Source organism: Pantherophis guttatus, chromosome 8, assembly GCF_059756535.1.
Source record: "Pantherophis guttatus breed Tessera chromosome 8, ASM5975653v1, whole genome shotgun sequence".
Lineage (NCBI taxonomy): Eukaryota > Metazoa > Chordata > Lepidosauria > Squamata > Colubridae > Pantherophis > Pantherophis guttatus.
The window spans coordinates 52,031,815-52,049,868 of NC_142070.1; the positions used below are offsets into that span (position 1 = coordinate 52,031,815).

At 46.5% G+C, this 18,054-nt stretch overlaps 1 long non-coding RNA gene across 2 annotated transcripts in view; it reads left to right on the forward strand.

Annotated features, from left to right (window-relative positions):
• The window catches only part of LOC148112634 (uncharacterized), a 68,963-nt gene that overhangs the window by 20,257 nt on the left and 30,652 nt on the right, over positions 1-18,054 (forward strand). For both annotated transcript variants that reach the window (XR_015729153.1, XR_015729152.1), the window contains exon 2: positions 14,744-14,833. This is a non-coding gene — a long non-coding RNA (uncharacterized LOC148112634). The remainder of the gene's footprint in view (positions 1-14,743; positions 14,834-18,054) is intronic.

An 18,054-nucleotide genomic window follows, 5' to 3' on the forward strand; every position in this document is an offset into this window, starting at 1 on the left:
TCCTCCAGGTGCCATCGGCCAAACAATGTTGACTGGCAGCCCCCAGGGGGAGAGTCTTCTCTGTGGGGGCACCTACTATCTGGAACGAGCTCCCCTTGGAGATACGGAGGATCCCGGATCTGTGTACCTTCCGTCGTGCGCTCAAGACTTTCTTATTTCATCAAGCTGGCCTGACCTAAGTCTTTCCCCTTTTTAAATGGAAATTTTAAATTTGGTTTTAAATTATTGGGGTTTTAAATTTGTTCAGCCAAATTATTTAATTCGTTTTAGTTTATTTTAAATTTTGTATCTATATGTTTTATTCTATGGCTGTTCACTGCCCTGAGTCCTTTGGGAGTAGGGCGGTATACAAATTCAATAAAAACTAAAAACTAAAACTAATCACTCCATTTCAAAGGGTTCCATTTTCAAGCAGACCAAACTTCATCTCCCTCTGGGCGAAAAGTGTTTGGGCACCTATGGGGCGCTTGGGAATGGAGCAATTTTCTCCATTCCCAAGTGCCCCATAGGTGCTCAAACACTTTCTCATCCCCCAGACAGAGAAATGACAGACACTCAAAGCTGCATCTGCTTGCAAATGGGATGCTTTGAAATGGAGCAATTAGCTCCATTTCAAAGTGTCCCATTTGCGAGCAGATGAAGCTTCATCTCCCTCTAGGCAAAAATTGTGCGGCGGAGCCAGGTGGAGGCAGAGGCATGGGGGAGGGGAGGGAGGTGATCTCAACGAGCTTCAAGTCTCCGTCATTTTTCCATCAGGGCGAAAAGTGCATCTGCCCTGAGAAGCCCTGTAAGCCAATGCAGTCGCGGGCAGGTAGCCACAAAAATAAAGACCTAATGGGTCTTTTGGTCAATATATGTATGTATGTATGTATGCATGCATGCATGTATGTATGTATGTATGTATGTATGTATGTATGTATGTATAAGACCGGTCTTATTTTCGGGGAATAGCTACATGGGTAGCTATTTTTGCAACCTGGGAAACCTGACAGAAATTTGAATTCAGAAGCACCCTACGAGTATTTACTACTTCTAGGAGACTGTAATCCCATGTCTACTACTTGCCTAGAATTAAGGTTCCTCATTAGTTTAAATTCAATTTCAATTAAGCCAATTACCAACTACAAGTTGGTACAGGCAATCTCAATTTACAACCATAATTGAGCCCAAAATTTCTGTTGCTAAGTAAGACATTTGTTAAGTGAGTTTTGTCCTATTTTAAGACCTTTCTTGCCACAATTGTTAAGTGAATCACTGCGGTTGTTAAATTAGTAGAATGGGTATAATCTGGCTTGCCCATTGATTTTGATTATCAGAAGGTCACAAAAGGTGATCATATGAGCCAGGACATCGCATCCATCACAAATATGAGTCCCTTGTCAAGCGTCTCAATTTTGATCATGTGATCATGCAGATGTGGCAATGGTTGTAAGGGTGAAAAATGGTCATAAATTGCTTTTTTCAGTGCCATTGTAATTTTGATCTGTCACTGTTATAAGTCGAGGACTACGTTTATTCAGGGTATCTGCACCATTTCTTGAGGATGTCACATCTTCAACATTCTGACACCGCCCATCTTCAGGTATCCAATTATCTTTTCCAAGGTTTCATGGATATAGATGCAGTACTGGAAAGCACAGAATGAGAACTGATACCATTGAGTACCTGCAACTATCCCCACTTCACAATTATCCCCAATATATTTGAGAAATAAGAATGGAATCATTGCAGAGTTGTACCTCCTGGTTCCAAACCATTCATCCAAACCAGTTGTTTATATTATGAACCATTTCAAAGCATCCCATTTTCAAGCAGATGAAGCTTCGAGTCTCCGTCATTTCTCCATCAATCTTTTCTCCATGTAAAAACAATTTCTGAAACTTGAAAAGGAACCAACATAGTCATACTCCCTATGTCAATTAGCAGACAAAGATTATCCACTAAGCTAACCAAGTTACAATCCTGTTTTCTATCCTGAAGCAATCTGAAATGTATTGGGATAATTTGTTTCTATCAGGACTGCTTAAAGTTAAGAAGTTATAACTCTCACAGTCACCTTACCTAACTGTAGTAGATTAGATACTGGCCTATAGTTCTTCACCTGTAATTATCAGGATTTTTTTTAAAAAAAGAATTCTAATAATTATGCCGTTTAATTTGCTCAGATACCTTGATGATTTAAATAAGACTTCCCTGATAATTTACGAGCTGAGGGTTACAAATCAAACTGGATAAAGATCCAAATGAAAAACAACAACAATGGAATGTACTTCAAGCAGTCTATCCACATCCTTGATGACAATTTGTAATTTATACAATCTATCTGTGCAAAAAGAGTCACTAGATATAAATATATTTAAATCAAAGATGCATCCAGTTTTTTTCAAATATGAAAGGTTTTATTCAGAAACAAAGACACAAAAATGTAATTGAGCATTACAAAAAGCCTCTGAGGATTTTTTTGTAAGAGCTCAGTATAAGCTCAGTATAAGTATATACATGTGGTCTCAGATCCCAATTCAATTCAGCAGGTCATCAAATGAATACAAGAGGATTCCCAAACTATAAATGAGCTCCATTTGAAAGATTATCACTCTTCCAAAGCAAAAGACACATTATCTCTTGAATTGGTTGGTTTCTAAACTCACAATTTATACACCTTGCTGGGATTGAGTATAGCAGTAGCAATAGCACTTAGTATAGTATAGTTTATTTTAACCCATCTTGTTCTTAGCAGCTTCTAGGCACCAAAACAGGATTTCAATAGCACCTCTTCTTGATCAAGGGTGGTGAACTATAATTGGATATCTATCATATATTGTTGACAATACCTTACTTCATGTCAGTGGGTGACTGGTGACTTCATGTAGATATTATAAACAGTACGCATCAAGGCTGACTCAGATTCTATCACCACCTGCAAAGGGTTAGGGTTGGGAACCTGTAAATTGACTTTGTTTCTTCTGTGCCTATATGGAGCTATCAGTAAAGTTCCAGGAGTTTCTTTTTCTGCATATACCATTGGGAAGGTTGACATTAAGCCAGTTCACTCAATAGTGCCTACCTGGATCTCACCAGGAGGTCAGCAACCTTGAGATGTCAATGGCTGACAAATAATCAGAGGAAAAAAAGAAGCTGGGAGACATCCAGGTCTGAGAGGCACTGGCAGCTCTGCCAATCAGAGCAGGAATGCAGTCGGCCAGTGCCCATCCTAAACAGAGCTGAGAAGCTTGAGCAGCAGCATGTGACCACAAGGGAGCAGCCAAAGGATGCCCCATACCAGGGACCACAAACCTGATGGGCAACAAATGTGGGCAAGGCAGCAGTAGCAGAATACTCCCTAATTTTTTCGAGGGTCAATGTGAGTTGAGTGGGATGAGCCAGCTGAATGGAAGCTCCCAACAACCACCTGCAGTCCCTCAATGGAGCAACCGAGAGAGAAGTTTGACAGCTTGGAGATCAAGGAGACTGCAGCAGTGGTTGCTGGATGGAAGGAGCAAAATCATTGATGACTCAGTCTCTCCCTCTCCTGCAACCAGCGATGCCAGCAACAACTGGAGTGGTTGGAGCCCTAGTGCAAGTGGCAACAGCAGCTAGTTCTACCACCATAAGCGGTCCGAGAAGAACATATGAAACTGCTCTGACAGGTCCTTAATAAATTACAGGAGGCCCACCTTTATGCAAAACTGTCTAATTGTGAATTCCATAACACTCACTTAGACTACCTGGGGTACCATATTTCTGTTGTGGCTCCGTCCTCCGAGCCTATCTTATCGGAGGAAGAAGGCTCCGAACATGAAGGAGAGGAGACAGCCAGGCCTCCCTCTCCAGGACCCTCATCTCTGGCAATGCCTCAGGTGTCTCCTGAAGGAGAAGAAATTGGCCAGGAGCTAGGTGTTTCCGAGCCATCGGATAGTGACGAAGAAACATTGTGGTTGGACCCACGCCAGCGTCGGAAAGACAAGCGGGCGCAGCAGAAAAGGAGGCATGCCAGAGATTAAGCTGAGTCACTGGACCACACCCCAAGGCTATAAAAGGGAGTGTGGTGGCCATTCGGACTCTGTGACAGACAAAGCTAATCTCTGGCGAGGCACTTTGCACCTTCGGACACAACACCTATTTGCTGTGGATTTAATTACAAACTGGACTATTCAAACTGTGTGTATTTTTGTCTGTGTTATCGGAGTAAAAGTTCTTGGCAGGCAACCACAGAGTTGCTCCCAAGTTCCTTATCACTAATGTTGAGTGTTTGAAGAGTTTATTTAACCCTCGGCTGGCTGGTTGTGTCTGTGCGTGGTACGGGGACAGAACATCTTGTCCATCACCCCAAACGTTAACCTATCTCTAACCGAGATGGACCCACAACTGCAGCAAATAATACAACAACTACAAGCTGATAATCAGCTCCTGCAGCAGCAAGTCGGCCAGCTAACTGCGCAGCTGGCTTTGGGAAATGCTCCTGCAGCTGTGCCTCCACCGCCTCCTCCTCCCCGTCGGAAATGCCCTATCAATGTGCCAGATAATTTCTCTGGACAGCAGGAGATGTTCCCGGCCTTCATGGGACAATGCCAACTGTTTATGGCTATGAGGCCGGAGAACTTTCCGGATGACCGGGCTCGGGTGGCATTCGTAATTAACCTCCTCTCTGGCAATGCCGCCCGATGGGCCACGCCCCTATTGCTGCAGAATAGCCCCTTGTTGGCAGATTATCAGGGCTTTTGGGAACATCTGAGGGTGATGTACGAGGACCCCCTGAAGACTCAGACGGCAGCCAGGCGCCTCAAGGACCTCCGTCAAGGGAAGCGCCCCCTGCAGGAATATGTGGCTGAATTTCGGCTTCTGGGCCAGGACTCTGACTGGAACGATGCAGCGTTAAGGGACGCTTTCCAGGATGGCCTCTCCGACAACCTGCAGGACGAGCTGGTTCGGGTGGAGGCGCCTCAGACCCTCGACGCCCTCGTAATGCAGTGTTTGCGCATCGATGCCCGCTTCCAATGGCGCAAGACCCGCCGGCCAGTCCAGGAACCCCCGACCGTTTCTGCACCCCCGCGTCCCGCACCGACAGCGTCCCAGGTCACCCTGCGTTTGGTGGCAACCGCAGAGGAGCCCATGGAGCTGGGAGCGGCTCGACCTCGCCTGACAGCCCACGAGCGAATGCGGAGATGCCAAGGGGGATTGTGCCTCTATTGCAGGGAGGCTGGACATTTTGCCACCTCCTGCCCCAGGAAACGCAGTGGGGCGCTCAAGCCTGTTCTGGAATCTCGGCATGACCAGCCGGGAAACGGGGCAGGCCTGGCCTAGGGGAAACCCTGGGTCAGGCGCGTAGCCATGCCCCGCCGGAGTCGGCGGCTGTGAACTGTGAGCCCCCTCAGCACCTGATTCTGGACACCCGGGTTTTGTTGGCCTACCAGTCGGAGGGGCTTCAAGCGCATGCGCTGGTGGACTCGGGGGCCATGATGAACTTCATGGACCAGGCCTTTGTGGCCCATTTTAAGGTTCCCTTGGTTCCGGTGGACCCTCCGTTGAGGGTCGAGACTATTGATGGGCGGGAACTTGTAGCGGGGCCCATTAAGTTCGCAACTCAGCCTTTGCACCTCGCCATTCGGGCCCACGAGGAAGTGATCCAATTTTATGTGATGGCGGACCTGCATTTTCCGCTGCTCTTGGGGATGGCCTGGCTTCGGGCCCACGATCCGCAGGTGGCCTGGTCGAGGAACGCCATCTCCTTCCCAAGCCGCAGTGCATCGACCACATCTGCCACAGCTGTGCCAGCCAGGATGTCTCCACCCCTGCCGTCTCCTTGCCTCCTGAGCTGACGCCCTTCGCTGACGTGTTCAGCGAAAAGGAGGCGGACCGCTTACCCCCGCATCGACCCTATGACTGCCCGGTGGACCTGATCCCCAACACGCCACTGCTCGCAGGATGCCTGTATTCCATGTCAGAGCCCGAGTTGGCCACCCTATGGGACTTCCTGGACAAAAACTTGGCCCAAGGGTTCATCCGGCCTTCGTCCTCCCCTCTCTTGGCCCCGGTCCTCTTTGTGAAGAAGAAGATGGGGGACTTACACCTGTGCTGCGACTACCGGCGGTTAAACGCAATCACCGTGCGGAATCGCTACCCCCTGCCGCTCATCCCGGAGCTGATGGAGAGGTTACGGGAGGCCTCGATCTTCACTAAGCTCGATCTCCGAGGGGCCTACAATCTAGTGTGCGTGCGAGAAGGGGACGAGTGGAAGACGGCGTTTGGCACCCGATATGGCCACTTCGAGTACACCGTCATGCCGTTCGGACTGACCAATGCCCCTGCAGTCTTCCAGCATCTAATGAACGACATTTTCCGGGACATTTTGGACCGGTTTGTGGTTATATACCTGGATGACATTTTGATCTATTCCCGGACCCAGGAAAGCCACCTCCAGCATGTCCGCCAGATCCTACAGCGCCTGCGGGAGCACCAACTCTATGCAAAGTTGGAGAAATGTTTCTTCTTCCGGACTTCCATAGAGTTCCTTGGGCACATCATCTCCCACGAAGGCATCGCCATGGACCCGCGCAAGGTAGAGGCCTTGCGTAGTTGGGAACCCCCTCATTGGGTGAAGGACATCCAGCATCTGTTGGGGTTCGCCAACTACTACCGAACCTTCATCCCGGGCTTTGCCACCCTGACCTTGCTGCTGACCCAGCTCCTTCGGAAGAAGGTTCCGTTCCAGTGGGATCCCCCACAGCAACAGGCCTTCGAGGTCCTGAAACAGGCCTTCATCATGGAACCTGTCCTGAGGCACCCCAATCCACATCGTCCGTTTGTGGTCGAGACGGATGCGTCCAATGTGGCGATTGAGGCGGTGCTGCTACAGGCCCCGGTGGATGGCGGCACTCTTTTTCCCTGCACTTATTACTCCTGGAAACTCAATCCTTCCGAACACAATTACACCATCTGGGAAAAAGAGTTGCTGGCTATCAAGGCCGCGTTCAAGGCTTGGCGGCATCACAACGAGGGGGCCCGACACCAGGTGGAGGTGCGGATGGACCATCGGAACCTGGAGCACCTCACCATGGCCAGGAAGTTGAACCAGTGGCAGATCCAGTGGCCGTTGTTTTTCACCCGGTTCAACTTCCACGTGACTTATATCCCGAGCGGCCACAACCAGAGAGCAGATGCTCTATCCCGCAAGCCAGAGTACTTTTGTCCTAAGGACTCCCTTCCCCCACAGACGGTGCTGCCAGCGGAATCCTTGGCCGCGGTCCAGGAACCGACAGACTTGCGGGCTCAGGTGCTGGAAGCACAGCATTGGGATGACTGGTCGCAGCAGCGGAAAGCGGAAGTGGGCCCCGCGTCCCCATGGAGTTTGGAGGAGGGCTTGTTGAAGCACTGGGGCCGGTTGTACATGCCCACGAGTCCGCTCTGAGCCCTCGTCATGAACCAGTGCCATGACAACCCCACGGCGGGACATTTCGGGTTCTTTAAGACGCTGAATCTGGTGACGCGGACTTTTTGGTGGCCTCAGGTATGGCACAACGTGCACGCGTACGTGACGTCCTGTGTGACGTGCCGACAGGCCAAAGCCACGTCCGGCCCACCTCCTGGACTCCTCCAGCCGCTGCCGACACCGGAGAGACCGTGGGGAGCCATCTCCATGGACTTCCTGATGGACCTGGCACCGTCCGCTATGTTCACGACCATCCTCGTGGTGGTGGATGCGCTCACGAAGATGGCACATTTTATCCCGTGCCATGGACTGCCATCAGCCCACACCACAGCCCGCCTGTTCCTGCAACACATCTTCTGCCTCCACGGCCTGCCAGACCGGGTAGTTTCAGACCGCGGGGCCCAATTCACAGCCCGCTTCTGGAAAAGCCTGATGGCTGCATTGGAGGTGCAGGTGTGCCTGTCATCGTCGCACCATCCGGAGACTGACAGGGGTACGGAGAAGGTCATCGGCATCCTCGAACAGTACCTCCGCTGTTTTGTCAACCAGCAGCAGGACAACTGGGCCAAGTACCTTCCCCTGGTGGAGTTTGCCTTTAACAACTCCCAACACACCTCCACCCAGATGACCCCGTTCCATGCCAACGTGGGATACCACCCACGGCTTTTCCCACTGTCCATCTCGGACTCCCCTGTTCCCGAGACCCAGGACTTCCTCTCGGAACTGCAAGCAGTGCAGCAGCTGGTGTGGCGGCAGCTGATCCAGGCAAAGGAGGACTACAAGCGGGTCATCGACCACTCTCGACAGGCGATGCCACCGCTGGAAGTGGGAGACAGGGTATGGCTGTCCACGAAACACCTCCCCATGGACCGGCCGGTAAAGAAACTCGACCACCGTTTTATTGGTCCCTTCCCGGTCGAGGCGGTCATCAACCCGGTGGCCTACCGGTTGACTCTGCCATGCTCCATGCGACTCCACCCTGTTTTCCATCGGTCCCTTCTGGTCCCTGAGGCCCCGCCGTGCCACCTCCGGCGTCCGACGATTCCTGCTCCCCCGCCCACTGTCGCCGAGGACGGCTCCACGAGGTATGAGGTGGACAGCATCCGGGACTCCCGTAGGCTGAAGGGGCGCTTCCAATACCTCATCGCCTGAAAGGGATACGGGTCCGAGGATTTCAGCTGGGTGGACGCTTCTTCTGTTCAGGCCTCTGACCTGGTACGGGCCTTTCACAACCAGTTCCCGTCCCAACCACATCCCGACCGTCAGACCTGGGGGAAGGGCCCTGCGGTGGGGGATAGTGTTGTGGCTCCATCCTCCGAGCCTATCTTATCGGAGGAAGAAGGCTCCGAACATGAAGGAGAGGAGACAGCCAGGCCTCCCTCTCCAGGACCCTCCTCTCTGGCAATGCCTCAGGTGTCTCCCGAAGGAGAAGAGATTGGCCAGGAGCCAGGTTTCCGAGCCGTTGGATAGTGACGAAGAAACATTGTGGTTGGACCCACGCCAGCGTCGGAAAGACAAGCGGGCGCAGCAGAAAAGGAGGCGTGCCAGAGATTAAGCTGAGTCACTGGACCACACCCCAAGGCTATAAAAGGGAGTGTGGTGGCCATTCGGACTCTGTGACAGACAAAGCTAATCTCTGGCGAGGCACTTTGCACCTTCGGACACAACACCTATTTGCTGTGGATTTAATTACAAACTGGACTATTCAAACTGTGTGTATTTTTGTCTGTGTTACCGGAGTAAAAGTTCTTGGCAGGCAGCCACAGAGTTGCTGCCAAGTTCCTTATCACTGACGTTGAGTGTTTGAAGAGTTTATTTAACCCTCGGCTGGCTGGTTGGGTGTGTGCGTGGTACGGGGACAGAACAACTTCCAAAGACAGAGTAGAAATGGCAGCAAATCACAACAAAGTGAAGGCAATGTTAGAGTGGGAGTTCCTGTGGACCAGGAAGCAGCTGTGTCAGTCTCTATGATGCTTGCTTGCTATCAGCTGCCATAGTAATGGGGGGGATTGGCATTTGGGTGGGGGGATGTGAGCTGGAGAGAGATGCTCTGTGTGAATGAAAAGGGAGGATTGCTCTTATGATCTACTGTGCAGCTGAATGGACTTGTTTATACTTAGTCAAGGTCAACCGTCCCAGAATACCAAATGGGTGAAAACACCAGAAGATGGGCCCACATGACACCCTGGGTCCTTGGGGAGGGATTTATTTGTCTCTGATCAGTGGCTGAATGATCTAAGAATAGGGGATATAGACATCAAGCCCTTGTCATGGTCTGATCATTCTCTCCTTCACATGGACTTTCAAGTCACTTCCACCCACTGCAGGGAGACAGAACCAACCAAATGGTTCCGTCCCAGGCGCCTGATGGAACCCGAAAGGTTCCTGATGGAGCTTGGGCCATTTCCTGAGACTCTGGCTCACGACTTGACTAAGGACCTGGTGGTCGCCTGGGACAGGGCGGCTACTGGGGCCTTGGACCGCGTCGTGCCTTTGCGGCCTCTGACCCGATGCCGATCTCGTCTAGCTCCTTGGTTTTCCGAGGAGCTGAGAGAGATGAAGCATCGGAAAAGATGCCTGGAGAGTGATTGGAGGACAAGCTGATCTGAATCTGACCGAACACAGGTGAGATCTTATATTAAGACCTACCTAGTGGCGATAAGAGCGGCGAAGTCTAGCTACTTCTCCGCTCTTATTGCATCTGCAGAGAACCGCCCAGCTGCGCTGTTTAGGGTGACCCGCTCCCTACTTCAGGTGGGGGTACGGGAAGATCCCTTAAAGGGTCGAGCTGAGGATTTTGTACAATTCCTGCATGATAAAGTCGCTCAAATTCGGGAAGGCCTGGACTCCGATTGGGTAGATCCAAGGGAGGAGATGGGGGCAGGTCTTGAGAGCGTTATCTGGGAAGAGTTTGACTCTGTGGCTCCTGAGGACGTGGACAGGATTCTGGGCAAGCTTAACGCTGCCACATGTTTATTGGACCCGTGTCCCTCCTGGTTGGTACTGGCCTCCCGGGAGGTTACACGAGGCTGGCTCCAGGGGATTATAAATGCTTCTCTGAGTGAGGGTGTCTTTCCCACCGCCTTGAAAGAGGCGGTTGTGAAGCCCCTCCTCAAGAAGCCTTCCCTGGACCCAGCTATATTATCTAATTATCGTCCAGTCTCCAATCTTCGCTTTGTTGCGAAGGTTGTTGAGAGTGTGGTGGCGCGACAACTACCCCGATACCTGGATGAAGTTGTCTATCTGGATCCGTTCCAGTCAGGCTTCAGGTCACGATACATCACAGAAACGGCATTGGTCGCATTGGTGGATGATCTCTGGAGAGCTCGGGACAGAGGTTGCTCCTCTATCCTGGTCCTATTAGATCTCTCAGCGGCTTTTGATACCATCGACCATGGTATCTTACTGCACCGGCTGGAGGGGTTAGGAATAGGGGGCACCGTGCTTCGGTGGTTCTCCTCCTTCCTCTCTGACCGTTCGCAGTTTGTGTTGGCAGGGGGGCAGAGGTCGACCTTGAGGCACCTTATTTGTGGGGTGCCGCAAGGGTCAGTCCTCTCACCCCTTCTGTTCAACATTTATGTAAAACCGCTAGGTGAGATCATCCGTGGTTTTGGGGTGAGTGTTCATCAGTATGCTGATGACACACAGCTATACATCTCCACCCCAGACCACCCCAATGATGCCCTTGCTGTGATGTCCCATTGCCTGGAGGCCGTGCGGATCTGGATGGGGAGAAACAAGCTCAGACTCAACCCCTCCAATACCGAGTGGCTGTGGCTTCCGGCGTCCCGGTATAGTCAGCTGGTACCATCACTGACAATAGGGGATGAGATCTTGCTCCCCACAGAGATGGCCCGCAACTTGGGTGTCCTCCTGGATTCACGGTTATCTTTAGAAGATCATTTGATGGCCGTGGCCAGGGGTGCCTTTTATCAGGTTCGCCTGATCCGCCAGTTGCGTCCCTTTCTGGATCGGGACGCCTTGCACACGGTCACTCATGCCCTAGTTACCTCCCGTATGGACTACTGTAATGCTCTCTACATGGGGCTCCCCTTGAAAAGCACCCAGAGGCTCCAACTGGTCCAGAACGTAGCCGCACGGGTGATTATGGGCGCAGCTCGTTACGCCCATGTAACACCTCTCCTACGCGAGCTGCACTGGCTCCCGGTGGTCTTCCGGGTGCGATTCAAGGTGTTAGTTATCACCTTTAAAGCGCTCCATGGCTTAGGACCTGGGTACCTACGAGACCGTCTTTTGCCACCAATAGCCTCCCACCAACCAGTTCGTTCTCACAGGGAGGGACTACTCAGGGTACCATCAGTCAAATTATGTCGACTGGCGACTCCCAGGGGGAGGGCCTTCTCTGTGGGGGCTCCAACCCTTTGGAATGAACTGCCCCCGGAGATACGGAATATCCCTGATCTCCGTGCTTTCCGCCGTGCCCTCAAGACCCTGATGTTCCAACAGGCGGGGCTAAACATACAAACATGTGAATGATTTTTTAAATGTTATCTAATTCTGGGTTTTATTTAATTTACCAAATAAGTAATAATTTTAATTAGCAATTTTATGATATTTGTGTGTCTATATTTTTCTTGACTGTACACCGCCTTGAGTCCTACGGGAGAAAGGCGGTATAGAAATATAATAAATAAATAAATAAATAAATAATCCTGGGTCCTTGGGGGAGGGAGTTGGGGATACTTTCAATATGTAACTTTCGCATCTCTTGCTTCAGATCTTGCTTTTCTTTCATTGCTATCATTTAAAACTCAATAAAAGTATTTCTTCTCTACAAACATAGAGTTGGGGCGGGGTGAAATGCTCCCGGTTTGGACCGGATTGCCTGATCCAGTAGCGATGGAGGCGGGTGGTTTGGAGAACTGGTAGCAAAAATTCCTGCCCCTCCCCCATGCCCAGCTGAGCCGCACAATTATCAGAGGCTTTTTTTTTTTTTACTTTTAAAAGCATTTTTGCTACAACCTCTTTGGCTGAAAAAATGCTTTTAAAAGTAAAAAAAGCCTCTGATGATCGTGCAGCTCAGCTGGGATCGTCAGAGGCATTTAATAGAAAAAAACCCCTTTTTTTCTTTTAAATGCCTCTGACGATCCAAGCTGAGTTGCCTGATTGTCAGAGGCATTTAAAAGAAAAAAACCTCTGCTGATCAGGCAACTCAGCTGGGATCATCAGAGCCTTTTGAAAGCATTTTTTTACAACCTTTTCGCCAAAGAGGTTGTAGAAAAAATGGTTTTAAAAGTAAAAAAAAAATTGGCCACTCCCACCAGTCACATTACCCCTCCCCCACCAAGCCACGCTCACAGAACCAGTAGTAACAAATTTTAGATTTCACCACTGAGTTGGGGGTTTCCTTTCTTGGGTTTTGAGTGGAGGCACACCTGACAAGCTGCAAAATTTCCTTGGCTTTGTGAACTTTTACTGCCAATTTATCCCCATGTTCACCCAGATAGCCTTGTCAATTACCAACTTGTTGAAAATAGGGGAGGGGCAAAGCCCAAACATAGCCAACCCCTGAATTGGTCTCTTGAATGCCAAGCTGCTTTCGAGAAGCTAAAGCACCTCTTCAGTGTGGAGACGGTCCTAAAGCACCGTGACCCAGACAAGCCTTTTGTGATATAGACAGATGCTAATGATGTGGTGGTAGGTGCAATCCTACTCCAGAAAACTGCTAAGGGAGAACTACAACCCTGTGCCTATATGTCCTGCAAACTTTCTGATGCTATATGGAAGAAGAAGGCTTATGCCGTTTGATGCTCTCCTAACCTGGAGGCAGCTTTTAGAGGGCAGCAAGTTTCCATTTGAAGTGTGGATTGAGGACCCCACGAAACTGTCTCCGAAGCAAGTCCAATGGGCTCAGTACTTCAACCGCTTCAACTTCACCCTCCATTGTTTACCAGCAGGGGAACTTCCTGGTGGATGCTCTTTCCCATCTGCCGCAATACAACAGTACAGTACCCGAGGTCTTCTGCTTGAGCAGCGGGTTGGATGAGAATACCTCCAAGGTCTCACCCAACTCTGTTATTCTATAATAAAGTTATATACTTAGATCCCTATTACAAATATAAGAATTGGAAGGGACCTTGGAGGTATTCTCATCCATTCCAGACAAGTGGCTGTCTTAAAAGCCTCCAGTGATGGAACACCCACAACTTCTGAATGCAAGTTGTTTTACTGGTTAATTGTTCTCACCATTAGGAAAATTCTGCTTAGTTCTGGGTTGCTTCTCTCCTTGATTAGTTTCCATCTATTGTTTCTTGTTTTGCCTTCTGGTGCTTTGGAAAATAGGTTAACCCCCTTTTCTTTGTGGCAGCCCCTCAAATATTGGAACACTGCTATCATGTCACCTCTAGTTCTTTTCACTAGACTAGACCAACCCAATTTGTATTCCTCATATGTTTTAGCCTCCAACCCCCAATCATTTTTGTTGCTCTTTTCTGCACTCTTTCAAGAGTCTGTACATCTTTTTTATAATAAGGTGACCAATACTGGATGCACTATCCTAGTACGGTCTTACTAAGGCTTTATAAAGCAGTACAAATAATTCACATCAGTGGTGGGTTTTTACCAGTTCGGGCCGGTTCAGGCGAGCCGGTAGCAGAGATAGTGAGCTGACAGCAAACCGGTTCTCTCTGACAGTTAGCTTGGCCCTCCCGCCCGCCCCTGCGCAAAGTGTGTGCATGAAGCAAACTGGTGGTAACACCGGTTGAAACCCACCACTGGTTCACATGATCTTGATTCTATCCCTGTTAATGCAACCTAGAATTGCATTGGCTTTTTTCGTTGCTGCTGTGCACTGCTGGCTCACATTTAACTGATTGTCCACTAGAACTCCAAAATCCCACTCACAGTTACTGCTATTGACCCAGCTTTCACCTAATATGTACCTGTACATTTGTTTTTTGTTTGTTTGTTTTTGCCTAAGTGTAAAGCCTTACTTTTCTCTACATTGAATTTCATTTTGTTAGATAAGGGCCCAGTGTTCAAGTCAATCAAGATCCATTATTTACTGATGGTTCAGTTAATTAAATATAATCCTTTATCCTTTGTTTTTTATTCCATATAAAGAAAATACTTAAAAATATTAATCTAAGAAGAATTTCTATTATTTTACAGTTAAAATACATTTTATTTATTAAGATTATAATTGGTTTAATCCCCATTAATTTTCCTTGATAATGTGATTTTGATATATGAGTACTTACATCAAATGGAATCAGTAGGAGATTAAAGTTCTGATTTATTGCAATGCAGTGTATCTTATTACTGACTGGTTTAACTTCATTTTTTTTCTTTAAACAGATAACACTGGTATCAGCTTGTCCACCCAACCACTCTAGAAGCAAACAACAACCAGAAGGAAATGAAGTGGTTTGCAGCATCTTTAATCAGGTTAAGCACAGCAACAGGCACAAGCCGGCATCGACATTTAAAGTTAGCGCTACATGCAGCCACTGTGTAGCGCTCTTTATACACTTAGTAACAAGCAATTTACCATGGCCAAATGTGCATTCATGCCATAGATTGCACCTCTTTGCTTACCAGCTAACATGTCATAAGCAGGGCTCAGATTCATCACAAGAGACAGGAGACTAGGCTTCTCTAATTCTTCCCAAAGACTCTATCAGTAAAAAAATTATTTAAATGCCAAATGTTACTTCTACTGTCTTGACAAGTCCTGCTCTATGGATATGTCCTTTTTTTTCAGATGGAGACAGGTTATATAGTTCCAGCTTCTTCTTAGTAAGTCTGCTCAGTAAGGCTGAGTTCCAGTTCAAATGACAATGAGAATTCAGATCTGAAGCAGCACTGCAGGGAAACAATGGAAGTCTTATGGTTTTTCCTTCCAGTGCTGCTGTTCCCCACCACCACCACCACCCACCTATGTTTCTAGGTAATAGGTAGAAAAGGAGCTTCATAGAACAAATAGCATTCAAGGCAAAGAGAAGCCTTGAATGTTTTTTTGTTTTTTAATGTTCTATTAATCTGTGGTTAACTATTAATCTGCAGCACTATATGTTTATAATATTACTGCAAAGGTGTAGAAGAAACTAGGATGAATTGACTGTTTCTTTAACTGGATCTGTTTTTCTTCTCCTATTAGTCAATCTGTTTATTGATGTTCCAATTTCAGTGACATTAGCTGCCATCCCAGCTGCTGAGTTCTTATTTGATATCTATTATACCAAAAGTTCATATATGCCCACAATTTGAATAGTTTTCACTGCCCTGCTACAAGAGTTGAAAGAAATACTGCTATCTTCTCTTGTAGATATTTTTTATATTAATATAGGAAATTTCATATTTGTACTATCCTTGGCTTTCTCTTCAGGCCTATGTACATTATTACTATTCTTTAGCAAATGCCTGTCTAAAATATCACATCACTATGAAACTAAAGCTTTAAAAAACCCTCAGCTAAAAGTATGTAGTTTTTCTACATACTTTCTAAATACAACTTTGGCTTTAGTTGCCAAAGTTGTGTCTTGATAAACCATTTGAATTGCGCACATTTTGCATTCCTTATAATCAAATTAGAGAATGTAATTTGTTATTTTCAGGTATTTCATGTTATGAAGTTTCCCTTTATTAGGATAAATTGGTGTCTGGGGCCTATTAATTTATATGATGTCACTTCATAAAGATTGCTTACAACAAAAACAAAACTTTTTGTTCCTGGATTTTATTTGGGGGAGAGAGGTAAGCTAATCTTCTAAGTGTAAAATGTTGACATCTGTGGGAGGGTTACCAAATGGTGGTACAAAAATGGAAAAGATGCAAGACAAATATCTTCTGCCACTTCACATTTCAAAGAACTCTAGTGACATTTTTCATCAGTTCCTCCTTAGTACTTTCTTTTTCTTTTGTTATTTATTCCTCTCTGATATATGGGGGAAGGTATAATGAACAAGGTACATGTGGCAGAGAAACAATGTGAAGAGAGAAACTATTGTGGTTTTGTAAAAGAAAGCAAAACAGAAAGAGAGAATGAAACTGAATTTCGGAACCCTCAGAGTCATGGATCCATCAATCCATCCATTTATTATTGATTTGTTTGTTTATTAAAATTTTATGTCATTCATCTTCCTCCTAAGTCATAACAGTATTTGTTTATTAAATTTATATGCTGCCCATCTCAGTGTCAAGGAATGCTGGGTGGTTTATAAATATCATAAAAACAAAAAGCACAACACATTAATACATTAAATATTAAAACAAGCAGAGATTAAATAAATTAAAAAACCAGAAGACTATGCAGTGGAGGTGTTGTCTTACTGCATAGTTGCACTATTACAACACAGCTATCATTTAAAATGCAGCACTTATCTCTAATTCACATTTTTGGCACAGCGTTTTAAAGGCTAATTGACTAAGTTTGTTCAGCACTGTTCCCTTGACACAAAGAGAAAGGAGAGTGATTTCTTTTCTGTCTTTCTCTTGGATATATTGAAAGTTCTACATAGTTTAATTCTACTGACAAATTGCTATGGGAGTGAATTAGACATACTACATTAAAACACTTCCATTGTATTTAATCAGGAAGAATGTTAATTTAAGCAACAGATCTTTTGCAAATGTATAAATAGGTGATCAACGGATTGGAAAAGAAATAAACAAGTCAGTGAAACACTATTAATCAGGTCTTTTGATACTTACAAAAACATTTTCATCCTCTTAGAGAACTAATGGGGAAATGGTTCTTCTATTCTCTTAGCAAATGTAAACCCACATGATTTGTTTCCTTTTCTTAGTTTATAAAAAAGGAAACGGGAAACTAAAGTAACAGGACTTGATGTTTTATATATATGAAGTTATACTGTGCTCTAAAAAATGTTATTTTCCTGCAGAAGAAGCTTCTTTTTTTCTATCTTTTGGATATCTCTTGATGATATTTTGTTGGAGGTGGCGGATAATGCGATTGCCACATTTTATCTCTGAAGTTTCCCAAGCTGAATATACAGTATTATTCAATATGAAAAATCCCAGCAAAAGGAATTCCCACAGATGTTTTCTCTCAATGTTTAAATGAAGTATGGAAAGCCCTATGCAAGGTTATAGACCAGTGGTTCTTAACCTATGGGTCGGGACCCCTTTGAGGGTCGAATGACCCTTTCACAGGGGTCACCTAAGATCATCGGAAAACACATATTTTCAATGGTCTTAGGAATAATTTTTTTAAAAAAATTTTATTATATTTTTATTGTTAAAGAATAACAGAAAGAAAAAAATACAATAGGAATAATTTTATGGTTGGGGGTCACCACAACATGAGGAACTGTATTAAAGGGTCACAGCATTAGGAAGGTTGAGACCCACTGTTATAGACAGATCTATGATGAAAGAGAGGATGTTCACTTAGAGCCTTTGGTTCCTTGTAAAAATATTGCAAGCCAACCATGAAGTTGTTGCTCAGGTTTCTGGTAGAAAATATGGAGGATGAAATCTAACACATCTGGAAAGTTGGAGAAGACTGACTTTTGATCTGAGATCTATAAGGAGAAAGTGATATCTGGTGCATAGGACTATAATTATTATAATAATTTCAAATATAACATTCAAAAATACATTGTTAAAAAGAAATATCATCATATATTGCACTATTTATTTATTTA